The sequence below is a fragment of the Papaver somniferum genome, chromosome 7, assembly GCF_003573695.1.
Source record: "Papaver somniferum cultivar HN1 chromosome 7, ASM357369v1, whole genome shotgun sequence".
Taxonomy (NCBI): domain Eukaryota; kingdom Viridiplantae; phylum Streptophyta; class Magnoliopsida; order Ranunculales; family Papaveraceae; genus Papaver; species Papaver somniferum.
In genome coordinates this window covers 174,857,714-174,866,431 of record NC_039364.1, presented here as the reverse complement: position 1 = coordinate 174,866,431, position 8,718 = coordinate 174,857,714, and the positions used below count along the sequence as shown (strand labels likewise).

The window sequence follows — 8,718 nt, the reverse complement described above, 5'->3', positions numbered from 1 at the left end:
ATGCAAGAGATTAGTTCCACTCAGTGATTTACAATGGGTAACGCCGGTATAACTCTTTAGTGCTAGCTCCCTCCTGATGCTATCTGACATATATACCCTATGGATGATTTTTTTTGTTTTACTTTGAAGCATCTATGGACTATGGATGAATTTGAACCCTTAACATTCATGGATCAGCCTTGGATAGGGCTTCCTAAACAATATGTTGAATTACTATATTTTATAAAAGCTCCACTAAGTTATGCCATGCATGGGAATTTCCGTCATGAACTCTTTATGTAGCAAGTTTGGAGTGCCTTCTGAGCTGCAGTTTCTTGGTTCTATATGGTTCAGTCATTTAAAGGTTATAAGTTTGCAGATTACGAATCCAATTTAAATTTTAGGTTTCTTTACAAACGAATGATACTTTTCCGTCTATATCTTAATCATGGCTTCCCCCCAATCATGTTTTTTCAAATTAACGGAAGTGTACTTAAAAATATTATGTTTTAGCTTCTTAGATATGCTTATACCAGTCTTACATTTGTGAGCTATTTAAAATTTGATTCATGGGTGGGTGCTTGCGGATTAATTTCTTGGGTATCATCTGTTACATATTTACGTGAGGTTATTTGCAATTATTTGGGTAAACTTGGTTTATAAAGGTGATGACACATATTCTCTCTCCCACTCTCTCTCTCTCTCTCTATATATATATATAGCTTTGTTGATGATTCTGTATGATCCTTCTACAATTTAATAATGTTCGTATAAAAGTTCCATAGGCTCATAAATAACACGAGTTTGTTCATTTGCTAACAGGTTAACGTACAAGATTTGAAAGGAGAATGAAGGTGGTGTTGTCAACAAGTTCAGACCAATGTCACAACTACAATTGCTCTAAGAGAAATCTGACATCTAAGCTTTTGTTGGCAAAATCCTTAGTTCCATACCTTTTCCAGGTACAGATGATCATTCTTTATTAAAGGCATAACTCTATAACTCCAGGCTCCATTGTTTCAGTCATTTACTTATCTCTTTTCATGTATTTTCTTGATTGTTTTCTGTTCCAAATGCTTTTGAAGAATCACAATATGTCGTTAGTCAGTGATTCAAATTAGACCAACTATAAGATTCATTTTGAGCTGATGCATATTACGTAGGGCTTCCTTCAATATTTTCTGCCTAGGTGAGTGCCTCAGCGTGGCTCCATTGAACCAACAATAAGATCCTTGCATGTAAGATATCTTTCTTATTTATTTTACTCAAAGATCAGTAATTTAAGAGTGACCTGAACATGAACAGAGAGTACTCACCGAGTTTCGCTAATTTAAAAGTAATTTTTTTTGAAGCTATGTTGTCAGATAATCATAGACTAGATAAGTTTAATGGTGGTAATTACAACCTATAGGCAGTTTGAACTCTGATTTAATAACCAAAACCATCACTTTTGATACCATAGAAACAATGAGTCTCAGTAGATGACTAATCTTGGTGTGTTGAATTGATTCAACTAATCCAAATATCCATGTGGAAGTAGCATTCACTTAAGTTACCTCTAACTGGTGTTATTGTGGTACCCTACCAAACGGGTATGCAATTTTATTCTCAGCTTGCTTATTTAATAGGTTTAGCGAGAACAGAAGACAGAAAATAGAAAATGGAGGAGCTGATGATGTTTTTGTTGAGGGTATTAGATGCTGAGACTAATATAAAATAGAAAATTGGAAGGGGTTTATGAGTTTGTACATGCAATCCAGGTAGGGAGGGGTGTTGTTTTATCTGTTCAACTTATGAACTGTTCTAGAATAGGAATCTCTAAGGTTCACTTTCTCATTAATAGAAAACAAGAATCTATAAGTTCACTGTTGCATCTTTGCTTTCAGTTGAAACCTGCAAAAGCAATTTAGAAAGAGAACTATGCTTTAGCAGTTGGAATTCTGGATCAAAATTCCAAATTAGATATGCACGACGAGGTGGAATTATTAGAACTATCTATGTATATGACATTGATCAAAAACTTACATCAATAGGTTACGTAGTCTTACATTCAAGCTTCTAAATAAAAAAATAAAACGTGTACTTATTCTTGAATCCTGATGGCCATGAGTAACATTGTTTTGTTAATTAGTTTACTGGAGAACAACTTGCAACACTGATTGTTTATATTTGCGGTGAACGATCTTTGTAGGAACTTCTTTGATGTCATATGTGAAGCATTTTCTACAAGCTTTTTCTTAGTTCTAAGGGCTTAGGGCCCATAATTTGCAATCTTTCACTACTGGATTTGAGTATTGCTATGGATACAACTACTTTAAGAAGTTATATCTTAGAAAGAGCAGACCCAAATCTATTTGAAACAGTAAAAACTTGATAATTATTGTTGTTTGGGCTTTTTCACTGCAATAGTAAGATAGGTATTATCTTTTTTTTTCTGCTAAAATACTTTGCTTGGTTGGTTGTAAAATATTCATAAGCCTGTTACCTACCATCTTAATTATGTTCAGTTTTTTTTAGTAATTTGAATTTGCGAATGATGTATAATATGGTACATCATAAGTTCTACTAAATTAGGGGCCTAACTTTCTTTTGATGTATACATGCTAAATAGGTTTCTATAATTTTTCCATTAATGTAGTTCGATAGTCTAATTACTTGGTTTACTTTGGAGCCACTGGATACAACATCTTCAAGGATGCATGCAGACAAGTGCCTTAGGGAAATGCAAAGGGCTCGGGAAACCCTGACAGATTGCACATGGAGTAGGCATGGCTTGGCATTTCGCTGCTTTTGACCTCCAATCAGCAGCTATTCAGGTATTCTTCTATACCTTCGAATAGGAAACTTATAGTTCATGTTCAAAGCCAAATAGGAATCATTTGTAACCTATATACCAGGTGGATATTCACGTCTCTATAGGCATGGCTATGTGTTTTTCCATTTGAACATGATCCTGGAAATATGTTTCCTTCAATTCTCTTTTTTGTTGGTAGTGTTTTTTTCCTTCTTTCCATAGTATCCCCTGTTTAGATCTCTGTTCTCTAATTTGGATCTTGGTCATGGCCGAGGAAAAAACAAATAAGAACTTACAGTTTACTAAAAGAATAAATCAGTTTCTACTATTAGTGAAGTTTCTTTCTATGATTTTTCTCTTTGAATTATCAATTACGTTTAATATGTTATGCTAAAAAAAAAATAATCATTATGATCTGTAAGTGTCCATAAAAACATTGAACTTCGATTCCTTTTGAACTTGGATTCATTAAGTAGGAGTCTACCAAAAGAGAGGAAATAGATGACTACGTAATTGCAGCTTCATCACGTTGTGTGTTTCTTTCTTTAGAATCCCTCTGATCCTTTTTACAAATTGTGTTATTCCTTAATCTAAGTTACTCCTGGGATAGTATGTTAGCACAATACCATATGGTTCACTCATGTAATCACTTTACTTGCTATCTTAGCTCAAATGGAAGAGCATATGGTTCTCAACCATGTAGTTGTGGGTTCGACTCCCGCAGATGGCATTGTTATTTGGGTAGGCTAAAACCTCACATGATTCAGTTGAAAATATTAGATCTTCAATTATGTAGTGCAACACATGCGTGGGATCAAGAAGGGTGTCATATATCATCTTGGTATATGGGAAGGATCAGAATGGAACAATCTAATTCCAATTATTTGTGAAGTCTTTCAAAGCAATTATATTCATGGGTGCAGGGTAGATAGTTCAACAAGTGAAACCCTGGGAACTGGAGTGTGCATTCAAAACCATACATATTCCATCTTTGTCATAATAGTTGACATTGGATTACTTAACCTGTGCACAAATATATAGGAGCAACTTCGGTTTCTGGAGAGATACCACAAGAAGGCAAAGTTTGCTTGGATTCTAGACCATGGTATCTGCAATGCAATTATAATGTAGCTTTCGAGTAAGAGGCATCTAGATCAACCACTTTATAAAGCAAAGTGGTTAATCTAAACCATGTAGCATTCTAAACCATGTATATTTTTCTCTTTAGTAAATGATACCTTCTGTAGCACCCTTTTCATATTGCTTATGTTTGCACTTGGATGTTTTTATAGTAAAGGTTTACAAGCCATTCTTTTGCCTTCAAGAACTGCCATTTTTTATGATTCCAGTGACGTTAATTCACATCATTACTTGAGAATCCGATGGCATTAAGAAAGTTTATTTTGTTGAAGCTGTGTGTTGTATTATTTTGTTTCTTTACAGCAAAATTTGCTGAACACAACACAAGTACTCTGTGCTAAGGAAATCACCTTCAATATATACTCAACTACATGATGTTGTAGGTAAAGCAAAATTGATTTACATTTGGAATTTGGTGTATTGTTACTCAACTCTGCTTTAGAAGTTCCTTTTTTTATGTATTTGAGAGGGACATGTAAATCAGCTCTCCCATAATAGCAATTTTCTTAATACTACAAGGGGTTTGGAAGACTTTGTAAATTTAATGTTGATGCAAACTGTAGAAATTTTGTTGGACTAAGATAAATCTGTCTCTGTCTCTAAAAATGTACATTTGTGTAAATTTGTTTCCCTTCAAAAAGAAAATCTTTTAACTATCCGTCATTCATAATGCAGAAGCAGTCCCAAAGAAGATACCCAATCTGATGAATATGGAGAGAACAATAAGGCTTGACATTCAAATTTTCAAGAGTGAAGTGAAAGAATCAAACTCTCAGGAAGTAAGAAAAGTAGATAAACTATGATGTCTTATAATTCAATGGTACTTCTCGAAATGCTATATATCGATAGTTAACCACATCATATTGAATGATGTACCTACACAACCAATTGTTTTGGTCCTGTACCTGATTGATCCTCATGGTCACCTATGTTCAAGAAGAAGAAAAAAAAACGAAAATATGAATGATTTACCTACACAACCAATTATTTTAATCATTTACCTGCTTAATCCTCATGGTCTCCTATGTTCAAGAAGCAAAACAAATACTAAAAGATAGTTTTTTTCCCTTCTTTATCACTATTTTGGAGTAAATCTCGGTTACAACTATAATAATATCTAACCCAACATCTTAATTAACATTTACTTCTTTTCCAAACTTAGAGGAAGAACAAAAAAGGACTGTATTTTGAGTCCTATTGAAATGGCCATTAACACAATAACACCCGGATTCAAAAATGTTCAATGCCATATTTCGAGTCCCAGTCAAATAAGTCAACTCCACAAAAAACAAGTAGTTCACATTGATCGGTCAATGAGAGTTGATCTAATACATTAATCGTACACTCCATATTATTGTTTCATATTCAATGGATAGCTTTAAATCTAGCTATTCAAACCATATCATGTATGTTAGTCGACTGAGAATTCATTGTTGTTTTACCTATCTCTTTTTTTCCTTCTTATTGGTTTAATTGTTTAATTTGATTCCCTGGAGGCCCCACTCAATTACCCTATGAAGAGACTCCAGGGGGGACTTTCAATTATCATTCTGTTTGATTTGGTTTCAGTTTCTAACTATCACCAAAACAAAAAGATATGATTGTTAGCTACAGTTTGATCTTTGTAGCATATGTCCACTGCTTTCAAAATTCTAATTGTTAATAAAAATCATTCAAATTCATTTTGATTAATTTGAATTAAGGTTTAATTGATGTGAACGATATAACTTAATTGATTGATACGATGGGATTTAGTAGATGACCATAATGGATTTATATGTGGAAGAAGCTAAAGGGAGACAATGTGGATTAGAAAGCCGCATTTTCCTCCATTACCACGCTACATCTCGCATAATCTCATTGTAGTTTCTTCATTGGCATCATATTGCCATCTATTTACTATCTGGACATCTAATTTCAGGTGGCTTTGAGATGGAAATTTTTCTTAAGTATGGACCTTAGATCCTAAAATATTATCAAATTGATGGAAATCTCAATTTGATATTTCCATATCAATTTTTCGTAAGTATGGACCTCGCATAATCTCATTATAGTTTTTTCGTTGGCATCATATTGCCATTATTTCTGGGCGATTATTTCCAATTCTCCCATAAGATACAATACATATCGTTTGTTTCTTAGGATATAGTAGAAGTATTGATTGTTAGCGATGAAGTGCCTAATGTTTCATGAGAGGGTATTAGTGGGTTTGAAAATGCTAAAAGAAAGCTTTATTAAGTTATGGTGTGCAATTATAGATTTCTACCGATTTTTTTTAGGCATTTTTATTGACTTTTTAATATTAACTAAGTGAAAATCAAATTATACAATATTTTAATTAAATTAGACATAGTGATTTAGATCGTCTTTTTGTTTTTACGTCGTACATTTGATGAATTTTTATTGATTTTCTATGAATTTTATGATTTTGACCCCATTAAAAATAAAATTTCAATTTTATAAAGCATATTTGCCCCCACGATACATGTACATTACAAAAATTACAAGCCTAAATTTGTGGAATTTCAGAATCAAGTGGTGTCGGCGGACCCAATTTGTCCCTACATTCCTCCGTCCCTGAACATAAGGAACATTTGTTGATATATAAAATTATCATGGTCCAGGTCCCTGAACATAAGGAACATTTGTTGATATCTAAAATTACAAGCCTAAATTTGTGGGATTTCAGAATCAAGTGGTGTCGGCGGACCCAATTTGTCCCTACATCCCTCCGTCCCTGAACATAAGGAACATTTGTTGATATCCCTCCGTGTCCAGGTTTCTAATGAGATGAAGCAGGTGGAAATACCAAAGTTTTGGTTAGAACTATGGAGGGGTTGAACTCTGTGTTAGGCGCGTCCAAGTCAATGATAACGAGTGAGTGCAACGACGTTTCCGTAGAAATTAGTTGGAATCATAGTTTTCTTGATAAATATGAATTTAATATCAAAAATTATATTATTTTTTCATATACATGGCCAAGATTAGGAGTCAGTCGCTTAGAAGAAAAAATGCATGGTGTTCTGATTTCTTGATTAATTAAGTGTAAAATACTTTTACTTGCTCAATTTTTATTTCTTTGAGTGTAAAGAACACCATACATAATGTTGGAATCTATTTGCCAAAGTTGTTTCAATAATAATATCACGTCAAAGTTCGAAAATGGTATATATATATATATAATGAACTATTAGACAATTTACATTCAGGTAACATTCATTATAACATACAATTAGTATTAGTAAATTCTAACGTAAAATTGTATCCAAATGCATGCGGAATTGAAAATGGAGAAACTCCACCAACAATGGGAAAGAAACTTAGAGACGAACTAAGTGAAGACAAAAAATAAGAGTTCCTGACACCAAATTAATGTGAACTTCACTGACGAAGCTAAGTTGTAAAATATAATTTTATTTTTAATTTGACTTCACCTATTAAACAAGTTATTTTTTCTTTTTATACTGCTTTCTTTAAAAAAAATTATTATTTTGTGTTAAAGAAAGCGGAGACTAGCAGATAAAAGCTACCAAGAGAGCGAATTTTGTGTTTGTAATACCGACATCAAGTGCACATTCTATTAGCGAGGTATCCTACACTCCAATAGACCTTTGTTTTGTAGTTTGTCAGTGAAAAGAAGGGTAACTTATCAATAGGAGATCCTCTTTAAATTCTAGCATGTTACTGCAAAGAAGGGTAAAGGTGTTGCGGAATATTTTCAGTCATTGAAATCAAGGGTCCTTAGCCTTTGGGCATCGAGAACATATGTAAATGTTCATGCAACGGTTGAACATATAACGGGTGATCCACCATAAGGATTGTCGTTCAAAGATGAACTTTAGAGGCACGCTGGTGTAGTAGCGTTTGTATAAGGATTGATTAGTTTATTTTTTGTTATTAATGTTTTAGATATAATGAGCCCTACACCATCCTCAGGGCATGCGATATCAAGTGAACTTATATTTTATTGTAGTTGTTCGTTAAATAGTAATTTGGAAAAAAAATGATTAAGTAGTAACATATGGTGACCTTTTTTTTATTTTTAATACCCTGCACTATCATACGTACTGGTCTAAATAAGATGTAAAGTTCTTACAAATCGTTAGTTTGGACGTTCAAATAAAACGGATGACATAAGAAATATATTCTCTTTGGTCAAAATTTCAGTAGCCATGAAGATCTTATATTCTTATTCATTGATCCTTCCTAATTGGTTCTCAACAACTTATAAGATACAAAAAGTGAGTTGTGTGGTATAATGAAGTAACTTTTGTCACTGGTTATGCTAAAGAAACTTGACTTGGTGATCTTACCGCTTTTTCGGTTGAACATACAAATTTGTGGTGAATATATTACAAACTTATTTCTTTTATGATACTTGAATTAATTCTCCATTTGTTTTGTAGCTAGAACATTAATTGACACCCTAAACACTCATCATACTCGAAAGCTCCACCAGCACCATCAGTGTTCATGTTTGAGATCCAACCAGTTAACTCACATGTGTATATGAGTACCTCAAACATACTAAAATTGCATGATTGAAGTCGTGGTTGGGTTATACTGAGTTTTTCTAAAGGGAATTAAGAATTAGCCGATGACATCATCATCACCTACAAATATGTTTCAATGGAATATAATAAACCCAAACCGTCTTCTTTTATTTATCCCCCATGAAGCCTCTAAACAACTATGAGTATTCATTATCATTTCCGTAGACTCGACGGTGCAGTTACAAACTCAATCTTCTTATAAGAGACAAAAAGTCGCTACTCTTACCCTTCCCATGTTGAGGGAATACGATA

General features: G+C 33.4%; 1 non-coding gene across 1 annotated transcript; it reads left to right on the top strand.

The window, feature by feature from the left end:
- The first annotated feature begins 3,430 nt into the window (after positions 1 to 3,430).
- TRNAE-CUC lies at positions 3,431 to 3,503 on the top strand. Its single transcript has one exon. It is a non-coding gene; the product is annotated as a tRNA-Glu (tRNA).
- The last annotated feature ends 5,215 nt before the right edge of the window (positions 3,504 to 8,718 follow it).